General features: G+C 44.0%; 1 pseudogene; it reads right to left on the reverse strand.

Annotated features, from left to right (window-relative positions):
- LOC124020926 overlaps positions 1-25,272 on the reverse strand; it is a 77,914-nt pseudogene that overhangs the window by 40,455 nt on the left and 12,187 nt on the right.

Consider the following 25,272-nt stretch of genomic DNA (forward strand, 5'->3'; position numbering starts at 1 on the left):
TTGTTCACTGTTTAGCAGGCTAGTCTTGTTCACTGTTCCTAGCAGGCTAGTCTTGTTCACTGTTCCTAGCAGGCTAGTCTTGTTCACTGTTCCTAGCAGGCTAGTCTTGTTCACTGTTCCTAGCAGGCTAGTCTTGTTCACTGTTCCTAACAGGCTAGTCTTCTTTGTGTGTTCACTGTTCCTAGCAGGCTAGCCTTCTTTGTGTGTTCACTGTTCCTAGCAGGCTAGTCTTCTTTGTGTGTTCACTGTTCCTAGCAGGCTAGTCTTCTTTGTGTGTTCACTGTTCCTAGCAGGCTAGTCTTGTTCACTGTTCCTAGCAGGCTAGTATTGTTCACTGTTCCTAGCAGGCTAGTATTGTTCACTGTTCCTAGCAGGCTAGTCTTGTTCACTGTTCCTAACAGGCTAGTCTTCTTTGTGTGTTCACTGTTCCTAGCAGGCTAGTCTTCTTTGTGTGTCCACTGTTCCTAGCAGGCTAGTCTTCTTTGTGTGTTCACTGTTCCTAGCAGGCTAGTCTTCTTTGTGTGTCCACTGTTCCTAGCAGGCTAGTCTTCTTTGTGTGTCCACTGTTCCTAGCAGGCTAGTCTTCTTTGTGTGTTCACTGTTCCTAGCAGGCTAGTCTTGTTTGTGTGTTCACTGTTCCTAGCAGGCTAGTCTTGTTTGTGTGTTCACTGTTCCTAGCAGGCTAGTCTTCTTTGTGTTCACTGTTCCTAGCAGGCTAGTCTTCTTTGTGTGTTCACTGTTCCTAGCAGGCTAGTCTTCTTTGTGTGTCCACTGTTCCTAGCAGGCTAGTCTTGTTTGTGTGTTCACTGTTCCTAACAGGCTAGTCTTGTTCACTGTTCCTAACAGGCTAGTCTTCTTTGTGTGTTCACTGTTCCTAGCAGGCTAGTCTTGTTCACTGTTCCTAGCAGGCTAGTCTTGTTCACTGTTCCTAGCAGGCTAGTCTTGTTCACTGTTCCTAACAGGCTAGTCTTCTTTGTGTGTTCACTGTTCCTAGCAGGCTAGTCTTGTTCACTGTTCCTAACAGGCTAGTCTTCTTTGTGTGTTCACTGTTCCTAGCAGGCTAGTCTTGTTCACTGTTCCTAACAGGCTAGTCTTGTTCACTGTTCCTAACAGGCTAGTCTTCTTTGTGTGTTCACTGTTCCTAGCAGGCTAGTCTTGTTCACTGTTCCTAACAGGCTAGTCTTGTTCACTGTTCCTAACAGGCTAGTCTTCTTTGTGTGTTCACTGTTCCTAGCAGGCTAGTCTTGTTCACTGTTCCTAACAGGCTAGTCTTCTTTGTGTGTTCACTGTTCCTAGCAGGCTAGTCTTGTTCACTGTTCCTAACAGGCTAGTCTTGTTCACTGTTCCTAGCAGGCTAGTCTTGTTCACTGTTCCTAGCAGGCTAGTCTTCTTTGTGTGTTCACTGTTCCTAACAGGCTAGTCTTCTTTGTGTGTTCACTGTTCCTAACAGGCTAGTCTTGTTCACTGTTCCTAGCAGGCTAGTCTTGTTTGTGTGTCCACTGTTCCTAGCAGGCTAGTCTTCTTTGTGTGTTCACTGTTCCTAGCAGGCTAGTCTTCTTTGTGTGTCCACTGTTCCTAGCAGGCTAGTCTTCTTTGTGTGTTCACTGTTCCTAGCAGGCTAGTCTTCTTTGTGTGTTCACTGTTCCTAGCAGGCTAGTCTTCTTTGTGTGTTCACTGTTCCTAGCAGGCTAGTCTTCTTTGTGTGTTCACTGTTCCTAGCAGGCTAGTCTTGTTCACGGTTCCTAGCAGGCTAGTCTTGTTTGTGTGTCCACTGTTCCTAGCATGCTAGTCTTCTTTGTGTGTTCACTGTTCCTAGCAGGCTAGTCTTCTTTGTGTGTTCACTGTTCCTAACAGGCTAGTCTTCTTTGTGTGTTCACTGTTCCTAGCAGGCTAGTCTTCTTTGTGTGTTCACTGTTCCTAGCAGGCTAGTCTTCTTTGTGTGTTCACTGTTCCTAGCAGGCTAGTCTTCTTTGTGTGTTCACTGTTCCTAGCAGGCTAGTCTTCTTTGTGTGTTCACTGTTCCTAGCAGGCTAGTCTTCTTTGTGTGTTCACTGTTCCTAGCAGGCTAGTCTTCTTTGTGTGTTCACTGTTCCTAGCAGGCTAGTCTTCTTTGTGTGTTCACTGTTCCTAGCAGGCTAGTCTTCTTTGTGTGTTCACTGTTCCTAGCAGGCTAGTCTTCTTTGTGTGTTCACTGTTCCTAGCAGGCTAGTCTTCTTTGTGTGTTCACTGTTCCTAACAGGCTAGTCTTCTTTGTGTGTTCACTGTTCCTAGCAGGCTAGTCTTCTTTGTGTGTTCACTGTTCCTAGCAGGCTAGTCTTCTTTGTGTGTTCACTGTTCCTAACAGGCTAGTCTTCTTTGTGTGTTCACTGTTCCTAGCAGAATAGTCTTGTTTGTAATCAACTTGTCTGACAGGGAAAATGTGAAGAAGTTGTCCATGGTCACATTTCTGCCGTTGCCCATCTAAGACTCAAAACCACACTGTCAAACAGTCTCCCACCCCGCCGGCCCACCCCGCCGGCCCGGTCTCCCACCCCCGTTCCATTATCAGCTTCTATTGGCCAGTCAGCCACTGATGATATTTTATATATTTTAATGTTACGTTTATTATGTTACTAGTTTTTCTTGCTTATGAGCTGAATGAATGGACAGCAAGGAGACTGTCGGAAAAACACTTAAAAAATAATAATTGTGGAATTGCATGTAATTGATTAAAAATAAACTTGACCATTTGTCTACACCACCAAGATGGGGGCCTCTAAACGTCTCTAAGATCCACCCGCGCTGACAGGACGACTGCGCCCACCACATAAAGCCCCTTCTCAAAGCAGAACCCCCCCCCTGTATAAGGACGGAGACTGGAGCGATATGACACACACCCAATAACCCTCAGAAAAGGACAGGGGGTTGATACTCACTGTTTTTCTTTCCTTTGATACTGAGCTGGATGTCGTAGTAATCCTCTATCCGCTCTGACCGGTAGTCAACGTGCTTACACTGGATATAGGACTGGAGAGAGAGACAACACACAGTTACACTGGATATAGGACTGGAGAGAGAGACAACACACAGTTACACTGTATACATGACTGGAGAGAGACAACAGTTACACTGGATATAGGACTGGAGAGAGAGACAACACACAGTTACACTGTATACATGACTGGAGAGAGACAACACACAGTTACACTGTATATAGGACTGGAGAGAGAGACAACAGTTACACTGGATTCAGGACTGGAGAGACACAACACACAGTTACACTGGATATAGGACTGGAGAGAGACAACACACAGTTACACTGGATATAGGACTGGAGAGAGACAACACACAGTTACACTGGATATAGGACTGGAGAGAGACAACAGTAACACTGGATATAGGACTGGAGAGAGACAACAGTAACACTGGATATAGGACTGGAGAGAGACAACAGTAACACTGGATATAGGACTGGAGAGAGACAACAGTAACACTGGATATAGGACTGGAGAGAGACAACAGTTACACTGGATATAGGGCAGGAGAGAGACAACAGTTACACAGGATATAGGACAGGTGAGAGACAACAGTTACACTGGATATAGGACAGGAGAGAGAGACAACACACAGTTACACTGGATATAGGACTGGAGAGAGAGACAACACACAGTTACACTGTATACATGACTGGAGAGAGACAACAGTTACACTGGATATAGGACTGGAGAGAGACAACACACAGTTACACTGTATATAGGACTGGAGAGAGAGACAACAGTTACACTGGATTCAGGACTGGAGAGAGACAACACACAGTTACACTGGATATAGGACTGGAGAGAGACAACACACAGTTACACTGGATATAGGACTGGAGAGAAACAACAGTAACACTGGATATAGGACTGGAGAGAGACAACAGTAACACTGGATATAGGACTGGAGAGAGACAACAGTAACACTGGATATAGGACTGGAGAGAGACAACAGTAACACTGGATATAGGACTGGAGAGAGACAACAGTTACACTGGATATAGGACAGGTGAGAGACAACAGTTACACTGGATATAGGACAGGAGAGAGACAACAGTTACACTGGATATAGGACAGGAGAGAGAGACAACACACAGTTACACTGGATATAGGACTGGAGAGAGACAACAGTTACACTGGATACATGACTGGAGAGAGACAACAGTTACACTGGATATAGGACTGAGAGAGAGACAACAGTTACACTGGATATAGGACTGGAGAGAGACAACAACAGTTACACTGGATATAGGACTGGAGAGAGAGACAACAGTTACACTGGATTCAGGACTGGAGAGAGACAACACACAGTTACACTGGATATAGGACCAACTGGAGAGACAACAACAGTAACACTGGATATAGGACTGGAGAGAGACAACAGTAACACTGGATATAGGACTGGAGAGAGACAACAGTAACACTGGATATAGGACTGGAGAGAGACAACAGTAACACTGGATATAGGACTGGAGAGAGACAACAGTTACACTGGATATAGGGCAGGAGAGAGACAACAGTTACACAGGATATAGGACAGGTGAGAGACAACAGTTACACTGGATATAGGACAGGAGAGAGAGACAACACACAGTTACACTGGATATAGGACTGGAGAGAGAGACAACACACAGTTACACTGTATACATGACTGGAGAGAGACAACAGTTACACTGGATATAGGACTGGAGAGAGAGACAACACACAGTTACACTGTATACATGACTGGAGAGAGACAACAGTTACACTGGATATAGGACTGGAGAGAGACAACACACAGTTACACTGTATATAGGACTGGAGAGAGAGACAACAGTTACACTGGATTCAGGACTGGAGAGAGACAACACACAGTTACACTGGATATAGGACTGGAGAGAGACAACACACAGTTACACTGGATATAGGACTGGAGAGAGACAACAGTAACACTGGATATAGGACTGGAGAGAGACAACAGTAACACTGGATATAGGACTGGAGAGAGACAACAGTAACACTGGATATAGGACTGGAGAGAGACAACAGTAACACTGGATATAGGACTGGAGAGAGAGACAACAGTTACACTGGATTCAGGGCAGGAGAGAGACAACAGTTACACAGGATATAGGACAGGTGAGAGACACACAGTTACACTGGATATAGGACAGAGAGAGACAACAGTAACACTGGATATAGGACTGGAGAGAGACAACAGTAACACTGGATATAGAATGGAGAGAGACATCTTTCCTCTGAACACTGGGGATAGTTCACTGGAGGTGACTTTCATTTTGTTCTCACTGGATCCAGGACTGGAACACAAGACACACATTACACTGGATATAGGGCAGGAGAGAGACAACAGTTACACAGGATATAGGACTGGAGAGACAACAGTTACACTGGATGGAGGACAGGAGAGACAACAATTACACTGGATAAGGCTGGAGCGCGACAGAGCGAGGTTACCCAAAGGCTGGAGCGCACCAGCCATCTTTCCTCTGAACAGTTTGGGGAGCGAGGTTCAAAGGCTGGAGCCACGCAGTGCCTTTCATTTTGACTCAACGAGATTCCAGGAGCTGGACCGCAGGGCGAAACACAGACATTATGGAAGGAACAGTTGAAAGACTGGACAGCAGAGCGGAGATTACCCAAAGACTGGAGCGCAGAGCGAGGTTACAAAGACTGGAGCGCAGAGCGAGGTTACCCAAAGACTGGAGCGCAGAGCGAGATTACCCAAAGACTGGAGCGCAGAGCGAGATTACCCAAAGGCTGGACCACAGAGCGAGATTACAAAGACTGGAGCGCAGAGCGAGGTTACAAAGACTGGAGCGCAGAGCGAGATTACAAAGGCTGGACCGCAGGGCGAGATTACAAAGACTGGAGCGCAGAGCGAGGTTACCCAAAGACTGGACAGCAGAGCGAGATTACCCAAAGACTGGAGCGCAGAGCGAGGTTACCCAAAGACTGGAGCGCAGAGCGAGGTTACCCAAAGACTGGAGCGCAGAGCGAGGTTACCCAAAGACTGGAGCGCAGAGCGAGATTACAAAGACTGGACCGCAGAGCGAGATTACCCAAAGGCTGGACCGCAGAGCGAGATTACAAAGACTGGAACGCAGAGCGAGATTACAAAGACTGGAACGCAGAGCGAGGTTACAAAGACTGGACCGCAGAGCGAGGTTACAAAGACTGCAGCGCAGAGCGAGGTTACAAAGACCAAAGACTGGACAGCAGAGCGAGATTACAAAGACTGGAGCGCAGAGCGAGGTTACAAAGACTGCAGCGCAGAGCGAGGTTACAAAGACTGCAGCGCAGAGCGAGATTACAAAGACTGCAGCGCAGAGCGAGATTACAAAGACTGGACCGCAGAGCGAGATTACCCAAAGACTGGACCGCAGAGCGAGATTACCCAAAGACTGGACCGCAGAGCGAGATTACCCAAAGACTGGACCGCAGAGCGAGATTACCCAAAGACTGGACCGCAGAGCGAGATTACCCAAAGACTGGACCGCAGAGCGAGATTACCCAAAGACTGGAGCGCAGAGCGAGATTACAAAGACTGGAGCGCAGAGCGAGATTACCCAAAGACTGGACAGCAGAGCGAGATTACCCAAAGACTGGAGCGCAGAGCGAGGTTACCCAAAGACTGGAGCACAGAGCGAGATTACAAAGACTGGAGCGCAGAGCGAGATTACAAAGACTGGAGCGCAGAGCGAGATTACAAAGACTGGAGCGCAGAGCGAGATTACAAAGACTGGAGCGCAGAGCGAGATTAAAGACTGGACTGCAGAGCGAGGTTACAAAGACTGGAGCATCGGCCTTCTCGCCCGCTCCAAATTGGCTCCAGTAACGTTCACTTCGCTAGCTCAGGGCGTGCCCAGCCCATCATGCATCTATAGTCTACTACTGTACTACTATAACCCTTTGCTTTGGCTGTCATGTAGTTCACTAAATATTATCATAAAGAAACTGATGAAACACACAGGTGATAAATCAAGGTGACTTATAAAGATGAGGACCAAGAGCAAGAGAGGGAGTGTGGTGATGTAGTGTCCTCTACTAAAGAAGAGGGAGTGTGGTGATGTAGTGTCCTCTACTAAAGAAGAGGGAGTGTGGTGATGTAGTGTCCACAACTAAAGAAGAGAGGGAGTGTGGTGATGTAGTGTCCACAACTAAAGAAGAGAGGGAGTGTGGTGATGTAGTGTCCTCTACTAAAGAAGAGGGAGTGTGGTGATGTAGTGTCCACAACTAAAGAAGAGAGGGAGTGTGGTGATGTAGTGTCCACAACTAAAGATGAGGGGAGTGTGGTGATGTAGTGTCCACAACTAAAGATGAGAGGGAGTGTGGTGATGTAGTGTCCATAACTAAAGAGAGGGAGTGTGGTGATGTAGTGTCCACAACTAAAGATGAGGGGAGTGTGGTGATGTAGTGTCCACAACTAAAGATGAGGGGAGTGTGGTGATGTAGTGTCCACAACTAAAGAAGAGAGGGAGTGTGGTGATGTAGTGTCCACAACTAAAGAGAGGGAGTGTGGTGATGTAGTGTCCTCAACTAAAGAAGAGGGGAGTGTGGTGATGTAGTGTCCACAACTAAAGAAGAGGGGAGTGTGGTGATGTAGTGTCCTCAACTAAAGTTCATTTTTGTTCTATTATCTATACGATAGGGCATAATTGATTTTGGCCCAACAGACTTGGCATATTCCACACGTTCAAGAGAGCTTTCTGTTTTGATTGGGTTGTTTTGCAACTAAAGAAAGCCTTTGGGTCTACCTAAAGAAAAATAAAATAAACTCTGCATCTCTGCCCAGCCAAATTATCTTGGTTCCAACCCTGGTTCTAACCCAACCAGGTCAATAGATCTGACCCATTACCCTAGTGAAAACATCTTGGTTCTAACCCAACCAGGTCAATAGATCTGACCCATTACTACAGTGAAAACATCTTGGTTCTAACCCTGGTTCTAACCCAACCAGGTCAATAGATCTGACCCATTACTATAGTGAAAACATATTGGTTCTAACCCAACCAGGTCAATAGATCTGACCCATTACCCTAGTGAAAACATCTTGGTTCTAACCCAACCAGGTCAATAGATCTGACCCATTACTACAGTGAAAACATCTTGGTTCTAACCCTGGTTCTAACCCAACCAGGTCAATAGATCTGACCCATTACTATAGTGAAAACATCTTGGTTCTAACCCAACCAGGTCAATAGATCTGACCCATTACCCTAGTGAAAACATCTTGGTTCTAACCCAACCAGGTCAATAGATCTGACCCATTACTATAGTGAAAACATCTTGGTTCTAACCCTGGTTCTAACCCAACCAGGTCAATAGATCTGACCCATTACTATAGTGAAAACATCTTGGTTCTAACCCAACCAGGTCAATAGATCTGACCCATTACCCTAGTGAAAACATCTTGGTTCTAACCCAACCAGGTCAATAGAACCCCTATAGTGGTTCTAACCCAACCAGGTCAATAGATCTGACCCATTACTATAGTGAAAACATCTTGGTTCTAACCCAACCAGGTCAATAGATCTGACCCATTACTATAGTGAAAACATCTTGGTTCTAACCCTGGTTCTAACCCAACCAGGTCAATAGATCTGACCCATTACTATAGTGAAAACATCTTGGTTCTAACCCAACCAGGTCAATAGATCTGACCCATTACTATAGTGAAAACATCTTGGTTCTAACCCAACCAGGTCAATAGATCTGACCCATTACTATAGTGAAAACATCTTGGTTCTAACCCTGGTTCTAACCCAACCAGGTCAATAGATCTGACCCATTACTATAGTGAAAACATCTTGGTTCTAACCCTGGTTCTAACCCAACCAGGTCAATAGATCTGACCCATTACCCTAGTGAAAACATCTTGGTTCTAACCCAACCAGGTCAATAGATCTGACCCATTACCCTAGTGAAAACATCTTGGTTCTAACCCAACCAGGTCAATAGATCTGACCCATTACTATAGTGAAAACATCTTGGTTCTAACCCAACCAGGTCAATAGATCTGACCCATTACCCTAGTGAAAACATCTTGGTTCTAACCCAACCAGGTCAATAGATCTGACCCATTACCCTAGTGAAAACATCTTGGTTCTAACCCAACCAGGTCAATAGATCTGACCCATTACCCTAGTGAAAACATCTTGGTTCTAACCCAACCAGGTCAATAGATCTGACCCATTACCCTAGTGAAAACATCTTGGTTCTAACCCTGGTTCTAACCCAACCAGGTCAATAGATCTGACCCATTACTATAGTGAAAACATCTTGGTTCTAACCCTGGTTCTAACCCAACCAGGTCAATAGATCTGACCCATTACTATAGTGAAAACATCTTGGTTCTAACCCAACCAGGTCAATAGATCTGACCCATTACTGTAGTGAAAACATATTGGTTCTAACCCAACCAGGTCAATAGATCTGACCCATTACCCTAGTGAAAACATCTTGGTTCTAACCCAACCAGGTCAATAGATCTGACCCATTACCCTAGTGAAAACATCTTGGTTCTAACCCAACCAGGTCAATAGATCTGACCCAGTACTACAGTGAAAACATCTTGGTTCTAACCCAACCAGGTCAATAGATCTGACCCATTACCCTAGTGAAAACATCTTGGTTCTAACCCAACCAGGTCAATAGATCTGACCCATTACTACAGTGAAAACATCTTGGTTCTAACCCAACCAGGTCAATAGATCTGACCCATTACCCTAGTGAAAACATCTTGGTTCTAACCCAACCAGGTCAATAGATCTGACCCATTACTACAGTGAAAACATCTTGGTTCTAACCCTGGTTCTAACCCAACCAGGTCAATAGATCTGACCCATTACCCTAGTGAAAACATCTTGGTTCTAACCCTGGTTCTAACCCAACCAGGTCAATAGATCTGACCCATTACTATAGTGAAAACATCTTGGTTCTAACCCTGGTTCTAACCCAACCAGGTCAATAGATCTGACCCATTACTATAGTGAAAACATCTTGGTTCTAACCCAACCAGGTCAATAGATCTGACCCATTACTGTAGTGAAAACATATTGGTTCTAACCCAACCAGGTCAATAGATCTGACCCATTACCCTAGTGAAAACATCTTGGTTCTAACCCAACCAGGTCAATAGATCTGACCCATTACCCTAGTGAAAACATCTTGGTTCTAACCCAACCAGGTCAATAGATCTGACCCAGTACTACAGTGAAAACATCTTTGTTCTAACCCAACCAGGTCAATAGATCTGACCCATTACCCTAGTGAAAACATCTTGGTTCTAACCCAACCAGGTCAATAGATCTGACCCATTACTACAGTGAAAACATCTTGGTTCTAACCCTGGTTCTAACCCAACCAGGTCAATAGATCTGACCCATTACCCTAGTGAAAACATCTTGGTTCTAACCCAACCAGGTCAATAGATCTGACCCATTACCCTAGTGAAAACATCTTGGTTCTAACCCAACCAGGTCAATAGATCTGACCCATTACTATAGTGAAAACATCTTGGTTCTAACCCAACCAGGTCAATAGATCTGACCCATTACCATAGTGAAAACATCTTGGTTCTAACCCAACCAGGTCAATAGATCTGACCCATTACTATAGTGAAAACATCTTGGTTCTAACCCAACCAGGTCAATAGATCTGACCCATTACTATAGTGAAAACATCTTGGTTCTAACCCAACCAGGTCAATAGATCTGACCCATTACTGTAGTGAAAACATCTTGGTTCTAACCCAACCAGGTCAATAGATCTGACCCATTACTATAGTGAAAACATCTTGGTTCTATCCCAACCAGGTCAATAGATCTGACCCATTACTGTAGTGAAAACATATTGGTTCTAACGGTTCAACCAGGTCAATAGATCTGACCCATTACCCTAGTGAAAACATCTTGGTTCTAACCCAACCAGGTCAATAGATCTGACCCATTACCCTAGTGAAAACATCTTGGTTCTAACCCAACCAGGTCAATAGATCTGACCCATTACTACAGTGAAAACATCTTGGTTCTAACCCAACCAGGTCAATAGATCTGACCCATTACTGTAGTGAAAACATCTTGGTTCTAACCCAACCAGGTCAATAGATCTGACCCATTACCCTAGTGAAAACATCTTGGTTCTAACCCAACCAGGTCAATAGATCTGACCCATTACCCTAGTGAAAACATCTTGGTTCTAACCCAACCAGGTCAATAGATCTGACCCATTACCCTAGTGAAAACATCTTGGTTCTAACCCAACCAGGTCAATAGATCTGACCCATTACTATAGTGAAAACATCTTGGTTCTAACCCTGGTTCTAACCCAACCAGGTCAATAGATCTGACCCATTACTATAGTGAAAACATCTTGGTTCTAACCCAACCAGGTCAATAGATCTGACCCATTCTAGTGAAAACATATTGGTTCTAACCCAACCAGGTCAATAGATCTGACCCATTACCCTAGTGAAAACATCTTGGTTCTAACCCAACCAGGTCAATAGATCTGACCCATTACCCTAGTGAAAACATCTTGGTTCTAACCCAACCAGGTCAATAGATCTGACCCATTACTATAGTGAAAACATCTTGGTTCTAACCCAACCAGGTCAATAGATCTGACCCATTACCCTAGTGAAAACATCTTGGTTCTAACCCAACCAGGTCAATAGATCTGACCCAGTACTACAGTGAAAACATCTTGGTTCTAACCCAACCAGGTCAATAGATCTGACCCATTACCCTAGTGAAAACATCTTGGTTCTAACCCAACCAGGTCAATAGATCTGACCCATTACTACAGTGAAAACATCTTGGTTCTAACCCTGGTTCTAACCCAACCAGGTCAATAGATCTGACCCATTACCCTAGTGAAAACATCTTGGTTCTAACCCTGGTTCTAACCCAACCAGGTCAATAGATCTGACCCATTACCTAGTGAAAACATCTTGGTTTGGTTCTAACCCAACCAGGTCAATAGATCTGACCCATTACTATAGTGAAAACATCTTGGTTCTAACCCAACCAGGTCAATAGATCTGACCCATTACTGTAGTGAAAACATCTTGGTTCTAACCCAACCAGGTCAATAGATCTGACCCATTACCTAGTGAAAACATCTTGGTTCTAACCCAACCAGGTCTATTACTAGTGAAAACATCTTGGTTCTAACCCAACCAGGTCAATAGATCTGACCCATTACTACAGTGAAAACATCTTTGTTCTAACCCTAAACCAGGTCAATAGATCTGACCCATTACCCTAGTGAAAACATCTTGGTTCTAACCCAACCAGGTCAATAGATCTGACCCATTACTGTAGTGAAAACATCTTGGTTCTAACCCAACCAGGTCAATAGATCTGACACATTACCCTAGTGAAAACATCTTGGTTCTAACCCTGGTTCTAACCCAACCAGGTCAATAGATCTGACCCATTACCCTAGTGAAAACATCTTGGTTCTAACCCAACCAGGTCAATAGATCTGACCCATTACCCTAGTGAAAACATCTTGGTTCTAACCCAACCAGGTCAATAGATCTGACCCATTACCATAGTGAAAACATCTTGGTTCTAACCCAACCAGGTCAATAGATCTGACCCATTACTATAGTGAAAACATCTTGGTTCTAACCCAACCAGGTCAATAGATCTGACCCATTACTATAGTGAAAACATCTTGGTTCTAACCCAACCAGGTCAATAGATCTGACCCATTACCCTAGTGAAAACATCTTGGTTCTAACCCAACCAGGTCAATAGATCTGACCCATTACTATAGTGAAAACATCTTGGTTTCTAATCCCAACCAGGTCAATAGATCTGACCCATTACTGTAGTGAAAACACCTTGGTTCTAACCCAACCAGGTCAATAGATCTGACCCATTACTAGTGAAAACATCTTGGTTCTAACCCAACCAGGTCAATAGATCTGACCCATTACCCTAGTGAAAACATCTTGGTTCTAACCCAACCAGGTCAATAGATCTGACCCATTACCTAGTGAAAACATCTTGGTTCTAACCCAACCAGGTCAATAGATCTGACCCATTACCCCAGTGAAAACATCTTGGTTCTAACCCAACCAGGTCAATAGATCTGACCCATTACCCTAGTGAAAACATCTTGGTTCTAACCCAACCAGGTCAATAGATCTGACCCATTACCCTAGTGAAAACATCTTGGTTCTAACCCAACCAGGTCAATAGATCTGACCCATTACTATAGTGAAAACATCTTGGTTCTAACCCAACCAGGTCAATAGATCTGACCCATTACTATAGTGAAAACATCTTGGTTCTAACCCTGGTTCTAACCCAACCAGGTCAATAGATCTGACCCATTTTAGTGAAAACATCTTGGTTCTTGGTTCTAACCCAACCAGGTCAATAGATCTGACCCATTACCCTAGTGAAAACATCTTCATAAACAACCAGGTCAATAGATCTGACCCATTACCCTAGTGAAAACATCTTGGTTCTAACCCAACCAGGTCAATAGATCTGACCCATTACTATAGTGAAAACATCTTGTTCTAACCTCAACCAGGTCAATAGATCTGACCCATTACTGTAGTTATAAAAACATAACCTGGTTCTAACCCAACCAGGTCAATAGATCTGACCCATTACCCTAGTGAAAACATCTTGGTTCTAACCCAACCAGGTCAATAGATCTGACCCATTACAGTAGTGAAAACATCTTGGTTCTAACAACCAGGTCAATAGATCTGACCCATTACCCTAGTGAAAACATCTTGGTTCTAACTAGTTAATAACCAGGTCAATAGATCTGACCCAGTACTACAGTGAAAACATCTTGGTTCTAACCCAACCAGGTCAATAGATCTGACCCATTACCCTAGTGAAAACATCTTGGTTCTAACCCAACCAGGTCAATAGATCTGACCCATTACTACAGTGAAAACATCTTGGTTCTAACCCTGGTTCTAACCCAACCAGGTCAATAGATCTGACCCATTACCCTAGTGAAAACATCTTGGTTCTAACCCTGGTTCTAACCCAACCAGGTCAATAGATCTGACCCATTACTATAGTGAAAACATCTTGGTTCTAACCCTGGTTCTAACCCAACCAGGTCAATAGATCTGACCCATTACTATAGTGAAAACATCTTGGTTCTAACCCAACCAGGTCAATAGATCTGACCCATTACTGTAGTGAAAACATATTGGTTCTAACCCAACCAGTCAATAGTGAAAACATCTGATCTCCCATTACCCTAGTGAAAACATCTTGGTTCTAACCCAACCAGGTCAATAGATCTGACCCATTACCCTAGTGAAAACATCTTGGTTCTAACCCAACCAGGTCAATAGATCTGACCCAGTACTACAGTGAAAACATCTTGGTTCTAACTGGTTCCAACCAGGTCAATAGATCTGACCCATTACCCTAGTGAAAACATCTTGGTTCTAACCCAACCAGGTCAAAGATCTGACCCATTACTGTAGTGAAAACATCTTGGTTCTAACCCAACCAGGTCAATAGATCTGACCCATTACCATAGTGAAAACACCTTGGTTCTAACCAGCAGCCTTTTAATCTTCCTATAGCGGATTGACAGGGAACCCACATTTACCATTCATGCACCACATTCACGGACCGTTCTGTCAGAGCATGTTAAAACATCGTTAACCATTTGTTTACTCAATGTTCAGTCGTGTTAGGTCAACTACTAGCTAGTTAATAACCTGGTAACTTTAGTCACGATGTTCAGTCATTGGCTAGCTAGTTAATAACCTGGTAACTTTACACGATGTTCAGTGTTAGGTCATTGGCTAGCTAGTTAATAACCTGGTAACGTCACAATACCACGATGTTCAGTCATGTTAGGTCAACTAGCTGTTAATAACCTGGTAACTTTACACGATGTTCAGTCAAGGTCATTGGCACTAGTCAACTAACTGTCACAATACCACGATGTTATCAAACAGGTCATTCACAGTCAATAACTGTCACAATACCACCATGTTATCATTGGCTAGCAGTTAATAACCTGGTAACACACGATGTTCAGTCATTGTTATAAATAACCTGGTAACTTTCACATGTTCAACTACTAGTTAATAACCTGGTTGTTAAACGATATTCAGTCAGGTCATTGGCTAGCTAGTTAATAACCTGGTAACTTTAGTCTATCCAGACATCTGGAGACTCAGACAGGCAGTAAACTTCTTCAGGAGATCAAGGATCATAGTAATGACAGACATATTGCATGTCATCCTCAAACCAGACTTTTTTCTTAAAGAGACAGTGTACCATTTTCAATGGAACGCTTCTCAATAGGATAATTGTGCTTTTACACAACGCAGAAACGGTCTCATATTCCACATATTATTTTGTAATTGCAATGGCATGTATTTTTCATCAACCTTTTTAAAAAACTTTTATAATAAACTAATGTATTTATAATGTTACATATTAGTTTCTAGATCTCAACCTGCTTCAAAAGTAGCTAGAATTCATATAGGCCCAAAATAGGCTGCATCTCAATCCATTTAAAGTCAATATGTCAGAAATCGCTCCATCATTTCCTGGTGGTATACAATTCAAACAGCTCAGTCAATTTCAGCTTGTGACCAAATCAACAATGCACATGTTATAAAGAATATAATTGTACCAGTCTAAACTACTGTCAACTACCTCATGTCTATAAACAAAAATATTGTGTTTTCAGCTGTAAACAAAACCTAAAGACAAAATAAACATAAACAAAACTTCAGATCTGGTCTGGTGCTCCTAAACACACGTGAGTGCAAAGAACATGATTAAATTCAGAGCCCTTATAAATTGAACTAACACACACACACATTGAACTAACACACACACACTATTGAACTAACACACACACACACATTGCAGAGAAAACAACATGTTGTCAACTACTGTCACAATACCACCATGTTATAAACACACACACACACAGTCAACTACTGTCACAATACACACACATGTTATAAACAACACATTCACAGTCAACTACTGTCACAATACCACCATGTTATAAACAACACATTCACAGTCAACTACTGCTCCTGAACGTCAACTACTGTCACAATACCACCATGTTATAAACAACACATTCACAGTCAACTACTGTCACAATACCACCATGTTATAAACAAAAATTCAACATGTCACAATACCACCATGTTGTCAACTACTGTCACAATACCACCATGTTATAAACAACACATTCACAGTCAACTACTGTCACAATACCACCATGTTATAAACAACACATTCACAGTCAACTACTGTCACAATACCACCATGTTATAAACACATTCACAGTCAACTACTGTCACAATACCACCATGTTATAAACAACACATTCACAGTCAACTACTGTCACAATACCACCATGTTATAAACAACACATTCACAGTCAACTACTGTCACAATACCACCATGTTATAAACAACACATTCACAGTCAACTACTGTCACAATACCACCATGTTATAAACAACACATTCACAGTCAACTACTGTCACAATACCACCATGTTATAAACACATTCACAGTCAACTACTGTCACAATACCACCATGTTATAAACACATTCACAGTCAACTACTGTCACAATACCACCATGTTATAAACACATTCACAGTCAACTACTGTCACAATACCACCATGTTATAAAACACATTCACAGTCAACTACTGTCACAATACCACCATGTTATAATGTTATAAACAACACATTCACAGTCAACTACTGTCACAATACCACCATGTTATAAACAACACATTCACAGTCAACTACTGTCACAATACCACCATGTTATAAACAACACATTCACAGTCAACTACTGTCACAATACCACCATGTTATAAACAACACATTCACAGTCAACTACTGTCACAATACCACCATGTTATAAAAACACATTCACAGTCAACTACTGTCACAATACCACCATGTTATAAACAACACATTCACAGTCAACTACTGTCACAATACCACCATGTTATAAACAACACATTCACAGTCAACTACTGTCACAATACCACCATGTTATAAACACCACATTCACAGTCAACTACTGTCACAATACCACCATGTTATAAAAACACATTCACAGTCAACTACTGTCACAATACCACCATGTTATAAACAACACATTCACAGTCAACTACTGTCACAATACCACCATGTTATAAACAACACATTCACAGTCAACTACTGTCACAATACCACCATGTTATAAACAACACATTCACAGTCAACTACTGTCACAATACAATACCACCATGTTATAAACACATTCACAGTCAACTACTGTCACAATACCACCATGTTATAAACACATTCACAGTCAACTACTGTCACAATACCACCATGTTATAAACAACACATTCACAGTCAACTACTGTCACAATACCACCATGTTATAAACAACACATTCACAGTCAACTACTGTCACAATACCACCATGTTATAAACAACACATTCACAGTCAACTACTGTCACAATACCACCATGTTATAAACACCACATTCACAGTCAACTACTGTCACAATACCACCATGTTATAAACACCACATTCACGTTCAACTACTGTCACAATACCACCATGTTATAAACAACACATTCACAGTCAACTACTGTCACAATACCACCATGTTATAAACACATTCACAGTCAACTACTGTCACAATACCACCACGTTATAAACACATTCACAGTCAACTACTGTCACAATACCACCATGTTATAAACAACACATTCACAGTCAACTACTGTCACAATACCACCATGTTTTAATCACTGACCCATAACGGACCACAATGCAAAGCATCACGTAATCAGGACAACATGACGTATTACCAGGGTCCCTGTAGTCACTACTCAGAGCACACCGTAGCAAAACATGTAGAAACGGAAAATGAAAACAGCCGTTTCTCAGACAAAAATCAGGTAGTCCCTTTTCCAGTCTCATTGATTAATCGATCGATCGGTCGGTCATCTGATTTGTCCTGCAGCGTTGCTAGCTGAGGGGTCCTGGCGCCTACCCAAAGGACTTGGTGAGTTTCTTGGTGCCGACGGGCTTGTCGCTGTGTTGCAGCTCATAGAAAACCCTCTGTAGAGCCAGCGGAACACTCTTAGACGAGTCGTCTCCCTCTGTAGGCATCATGTACACCGCCTGGTACAGGAGAGAGAGAGGGGGTTAGACACTCTCCCTCACAGCTGTACCACCACCGACCTGGTACAGGAGAGAGAGAAACACACTCTCCCTCTGTAGGCATCATGTACACCGCCTGGTACAGGAGAGAGAGAGAGGGGGGTTAGACACACAAACACTCTTTCTGTAGGCATCATGTACACCGCCTGGTACAGGAGAGAGAGGGGGGGGTTTAGACACAAACACTCTCCCTCTCAGAAGAGTCGTCTCCCTGTATAGACATCAAATACACCGCCTGGTAGGCACAGAGGAGAGGGGTGGTAAACACACTTGAGCGTAGTATGACAGAGTGGTAGTTAGTTGTCTCACTGACCCTCCGCAGCTGGTTGGTGAAGAACAGGGTCTGTAGGAGGCTGTTCATATAACATGTCGCTCCCTGGTTCTTCAGACCCACGTAGCCGGTGTGTTTCTTGGAGTCCCACCTGCACACACACAGGAGAGCAAGGGGTTAACCCACACAAGGGGTTACCACACACACAGGACAGCAAGGGGTTAACCCAACCACACACACACAGGAGGTCAAGGGGTTAACCCAACTACACACACACAGGAGAGCAAGGGGTTAACCCAGGGGTGGTCAACTCCAGGAAGAGGGTTGGACAGCCCTGCTCTAAACCCAACTACACAGGAGTAAGTTGACAACCACACATTGATGTCAGGATCACAGGATCTATGGTCAGGTCACTAGAAATAAAACATTCTTAAAAATCATGTTTTTAATAAGATAGTTCTAATTCAAGACACACCGCTGAATAGAACTGGGTCGAGGTATTGTGTTCTCGTTCTTCCAAACATCTGGTGAACTGGCCAATGGTCCCAACACACAGAGGAGAGAGGGAAGGAGACAGACAGAGAGACAGACAGAGAGACAGACAGAGAGACAGACAGACAGACAGACAGACAGAGACAGACAGAGAGACAGACAGAGAGACAGACAGACAGACAGAGACAGACAGACAGAGAGACAGACAGAAGAGACAGACAGACAGACAGAGAGACAGACAACAGGAGAGAGACAGAGAGACAGAAGAGAGACAGACAGAGGAACAGAGACTCACGACAGACAGAGACAGACAGAGAGAGTCTGAAGAGAGGACAAAGGAGAGATCAGACAAAGCCTCTCTCTGGACAGAGAGAAAACACAGAGAGGGAGAGACAGAGTCAAGAGGACATGAGATAGAAGAGGGAAGGAGAGAGGAAAAGAGAACAGGGGAGAGAGAAGAGGGAAGGAGAGAAGTGAGGAATCAAGACTCACGCCACTCCGTGAGGAGCTCTGCCTGTACATGTAGACTTCAAAGGAGACTTGATCATCCTCCACAAAGCCTCTCTCTGGATCAGTCACATCCTGAAAACACACCGGAGGTCAATGACGTTGTCTGGGTCTGTACATGTATATATACACACACTGGAGGTCAATGACGTTGTCTGGGTCTGTACATGTATATATACACACACTGGAGGTCAATGACGTTGTCTGGGTCTGTACATGTATATATACACACACTGGAGGTCAATGACGTTGTCTGTGTCTGTACATGTATATATACACACACTGGAGGTCAATGACGTTGTCTGTGTCTGTACATGTATATATACACACACTGGAGGTCAATGACGTTGTCTGTGTCTGTACATGTATATATACACACACTGGAGGTCAATTATGTTGACTGTGTCTGTACATGTATATATACACACACTGGAGGTCAATACGTTGTCTGTGTCTGTACATGTATGTCGTGTGTGTGTGTGTGTGTGTGTGTGTGTGTGTGTGTGTGTGTGTGTGTGTGTGTGTGTGTGTGTGTGGTACTCACGCTCCAGGACATGAAGTTAGAGAAGCCCCAGTCGTTCTCCTTGTGGAAGAAGAGGTGGCTGATTCTGCGGCTGAACGACTTCTCATCGTCCTTATAGTTGATGATCTTCAGCATGGCCTGAGCATGGCACGACCAGGACCTAGCAGGGGGACACATTTACACGTTACACCAGGAAACTACTTCAGCATGGCACCACCAGGACCTAGCAGGGGGGACACATTTACACGTTACACCAGGAAACTACTTCAGCATGGCACGACCAGGACCTAGCAGGGGGGACACATTTACACGTTACACCAGGAAACTACTTCAGCATGGCACGACCAGGACCTAGCAGGGGGGACACATTTACACGTTACACCAGGAAACTACTTCAGAAACTACTGTATGGTGGTCAGGACATAGCAGGGGATACATTTAAATGTTACACCAGGAAACTACACACGCAGCTAAGGCAGTGTTTCCACTTAAAAAGTCAAAATAAAAAGTCTGATGGGGAACATTTAAATGTTACACCACACACACACGAGCTAAGGCAGTGTTTCCACTTAAAAAGTCAAAATGAAGTGTGTGTGTGTGTGTGTGTGTGTGTGTGTGTGTGTGTGTGTGTGTGTGTGTGTGTGTGTGTGTGTGTGTGTGTGTGTGTGTGTGTGTAGCGGAGGTGAGTCGGACTCTCGCTCTCGTGATGAGTTCAGGACGCCCAGCCTACAACTTCAAAAACAGCGCCACCCTCGACCCAAGATGAAATGTCCTGTCCTAATAATGAAGGGTTAAGTTGGTTCCCCCAGTGGGAGGCCGGGGTTCAGATCCCCCCATGACCTCTGTCATGTAACGTCCATGGAGGCCGGGGTTCAGATCCCCCCATGACCTCTGTCATGTAACGTCCATGGAGGCCGGGGTTCAGATCCCCCCATGACCTCTGTCATGTAACGTCCATGGAGGCAGGGGTTCAGACCCCCCCCCCCCCCCCCCCCCATGACCTCTGTCATGTAACGTCCATGGAGGCAGGGGTTCAGATCCCCCCCATGACCTCTGTCATGTAACGTCCATGGAGGCAGGGGTTCAGATCCCCCCCATGACCTCTGTCATGTAACGTCCATGGAGGCCGGGGTTCAGATCCCCCCCATGACCTCTGTCATGTAACGTCCATGGAGGACCGGGGTTCAGAACCCCCGTGAGGTCTGTCATGTAACGAAACATGGAGGCAGGGGTTCAGATCCCCAATGTGTGTGTGTGTGTGTGTGTGTGTGTGTGTGTGTGTGTGTGTGTGTGTGTGATATATGCATCACGTGACTTACGTGGAGTCGGAGTCTCGTTGCACTGCAGGAAGAAGCCAACACTCTTCTGGTGCGGCCGGTCTGGGTAGAAGCGAGGCATCACCATGATCTTCCAGGGCAGGTTCCTGACGAAGCAGGACGGGCTGAGAACAGACTCACTCAGCCGACTGAACCTCTCCACCACAAAACGACATGTCGCCTCCGAACGCCAGCTGGTATCTACATACAGAGAGGAGGGGCAGGGTGGGTCCATCAGGGTGTGTGTGTGTGTGTGTGTGTGTCCATGTGTGTTGTGTGTGGAGGCTGTGTGTGTGTGTCCTCCTCACCCCCCATGACCTCTGTCATGTGTGTGTGTGTGGTGTGTGTGTGTGTCAGTCCTCCTCACCATCCTCCATGTCCTCCTCTGTCATGTGTGTGTGTGTGTGGTGTGTGTGTGTGTGTGTGACACCGTGAGTGAGTCCTCCTGTCCACAGGACATGTCCTCCTCTGTGTTGTGTGTGTGTGTGTGTGTGTGTGTGTGTGTGTGTGTGTGTGTGTGTGTGTGTGTGTGTGTGTGTGTGTGTGTGTGTGTGTGTGTGTGTGTGTGTGTGTGTGTGTGTGTGTGTGTGTGTGTGTGTGTGTCCTGTGTGTTGTGTGTGTGTGTGTGTGTGTGTGTGTTGTGCGCTGTGGTGATCTTCAGTGCGACCAGGTGTCCTCCTCACCATCCTCCATGTCCTCCTCTGTGTTGTGTCCGTGTGTGTGTATGTGTGTGCAGGTGAGTCCTCACCATCCTCCATGTCCTCCTCTGTGTTGTGTCCGTGTGTGTGTGTGTGTGTGTGTGTGTGCAGGTGAGTCCTCCTCACCATCCTCCATGTCCTCCTCTGTGTTGTGTCCGTGTGCAGGTGTGTGTCCAGTGTGTGTGTGTGTGTGTGTGTGTGTGTGTGTGTGTGTGTGTGTGTGTGTGTGTGTGTCCTGTGTGTCCGTCCGTGCTGTGTGTGTACATCCGTCAGTGAGGTGGTGCAGGTGAGTCCTCCTCACCATCCTCCATGTCCTCCTCTGTGTTGTGTGTGTGTGTGTGTGTGCAGGTGTGTCCTCCTCACCATCCTCCATGTGTGTGTGTGTGTGTGTGTGTGTGTGTGTGTGTGTGTGTGTGTGTGTGTGTGTGTGTGTGTGTGTGTGTGTGTGTGTGTGCAGGTGAGTCCTCCTCACCATCCTCCATGTCCTCCTCTGTGTTGTGTCCGTCTGCCATGGCAACGTTCCCGTTAATCACCGGGTTGGCTGGGATTCTCGGGGGATCGTCTGTGTCCCCAGCTGCACACACACACACACACACACACACACACACACACACACACACACACACACACACACACAGATAAACAGAGATATCAGGGCAGGAAGACACCAGCCTGGTGATTTCTTGTTAGTATCACGGTCAAGGAATCAAAACGCCAGGTGGATTTAACTTCTTTAGGAAAACAGCCCCGATGTAGGAAACTACCATCACCTTGTGTTGTCATTCAGAGTCACCTGTTTTCCAAGCTACATCACCTTGTGTTGTCATTCAGAGTCACCTGTTTTCCAAGCTACATCACCTTGTGTTGTCATTCAGAGTCACCTGTTTTCCAAGCTACATCACCTTGTGTTGTCATTCAGAGTCACCTGTTTTCCAAGCTACATCACCTTGTGTTGTCATTCAGAGTCACCTGTTTTCCAAGCTACATCACCTTGTGTTGTCATTCAGAGTCACCTGTTTTCCAAGCTACATCACCTTGTGTTGTCATTCAGAGTCACCTGTTTTCCAAGCTACATCACCTTGTGTTGTCATTCAGAGTCACCTGTTTTCCAAGCTACATCACCTTGTGTTGTCATTCAGAGTCACCTGTTTTCCAAGCTACATCACCTTGTGTTGTCATTCAGAGTCACCTGTTTTCCAAGCTACATCACCTTGTGTTGTCATTCAGAGTCACCTGTTTTCCAAGCTACATCACCTTGTGTTGTCATTCAGAGTCACCTGTTTTCCAAGCTACATCACCTTGTGTTGTCATTCAGAGTCACCTGTTTTCCAAGCTACATCACCTTGTGTTGTCATTCAGAGTCACCTGTTTTCCAAGCTACATCACCTTGTGTTGTCATTCAGAGTCACCTGTTTTCCAAGCTACATCACCTTGTGTTGTCATTCAGAGTCACCTGTTTTCCAAGCTACATCACCTTGGTTGTCATTCAGAGTCACCTGTTTTCCAAGCTACATCACCTTGTGTTGTCATTCAGTCACCTGTTTTCCAAGCTACATCACATTGTGTTGTCATTCAGAGTCACCTGTTTTCCAAGCTACATCACCTTGTGTTGTCATTCAGAGTCACCTGTTTTCCAAGCTACATCAATTGTGTTGTCATTCAGAGTCACCTGTTTTCCAAGCTACATCACCTTGTGTTGTCATTCAGAGTCACCTGTTTTCCAAGCTACATCACCTTGTGTTGTCATTCAGAGTCACCTGTTTTCCAAGCTACATCACATTGTGTTGTCATTCAGAGTCACCTGTTTTCCAAGCTACATCACCTTTGTGTTGTGGGTCAGTTTCATTCAGAGTTCATGACTGGGTCAGTTTAAAACACTGATCTGTTATAGTTATGATGACTGGGTCAGTTTCAGTTTAAAACACTAAAACACTGATCTGTTATAGTTGATGTTATGACTGGGGGTCAGTTTGATGAAAACACTGATCTGTTATAGTTATGATGACTGGATCTGTTATAGTTATGATGACTCAGTCAGTTTAAAACACTGATCTGTTATAGTTATGATGACTGGGTCAGTTTAAAACACTGATCTGTTATAGTTATGATGACTGGGTCAGTTTAAAACACTGATCTGTTGTAGTTATGATGACTGGGTCAGTTTAAAACACTGATCTGTTATAGTTATGATGACTGGGTCAGTTTAAAACACTGATCTGTTATAGTTATGATGACTGGGTCAGTTTAAAACATCTGATCTGTTATATCTGTTATGATGACTGGGTCAGTTTAAAACACTGATCTGTTATAGTTATGATGACTGGGTCAGTTTAAAACACTGATCTGTTATAGTTATGATGACTGGGTCAGTTTAAAACACTGATCTGTTATAGTTATGATGACTGGGTCAGTTTAAAACACTGATCTGTTATAGTTATGATGACTGGGTCAGTTTAAAACACTGATCTGTTATAGTTATGATGACTGGGTCAGTTTAAAACACTGATCTGTTATAGTTATGATGACTGGGTCAGTTTAAAACACTGATCTGTTATAGTTATGATGACTGGGTCAGTTTAAAACACTGATCTGTTATAGTTATGATGACTGGGTCAGTTTAAAACACTGATCTGTTATAGTTATGATGACTGGGTCAGTTTAAAACACTGATCTGTTATAGTTATGATGACTGGGTCAGTTTAAAACACTGATCTGTTATAGTTATGATGACTGGGTCAGTTTAAAACACTGATCTGTTATAGTTATGATGACTGGGTCAGTTTAAAACACTGATCTGTTATAGTTATGATGACTGGGTCAGTTTAAAACACTGATCTGTTATAGTTATGATGACTGGGTCAGTTTAAAACACTGATCTGTTATAGTTATGATGACTGGGTCAGTTTAAAACACTGATCTGTTATAGTTATGATGACTGGGTCAGTTTAAAACACTGATCTGTTATAGTTATGATGACTGGGTCAGTTTAAAACACTGATCTGTTATAGTTATGATGACTGGGTCAGTTTAAAACACTGATCTGTTATAGTTATGATGACTGGGTCAGTTTAAAACACTGATCTGTTATAGTTATGATGACTGGGTCAGTTTAAAACACTGATCTGTTATAGTTATGATGACTGGGTCAGTTATGTTATGATGACTGGGTCAGTTTAAAACACTGATCTGTTATAGTTATGATGACTGGGTCAGTTTAAAACACTGATCTGTTATAGT

Source organism: Oncorhynchus gorbuscha, unplaced genomic scaffold, assembly GCF_021184085.1.
Source record: "Oncorhynchus gorbuscha isolate QuinsamMale2020 ecotype Even-year unplaced genomic scaffold, OgorEven_v1.0 Un_scaffold_987, whole genome shotgun sequence".
NCBI classification, from domain to species: Eukaryota; Metazoa; Chordata; class Actinopteri; order Salmoniformes; family Salmonidae; genus Oncorhynchus; species Oncorhynchus gorbuscha.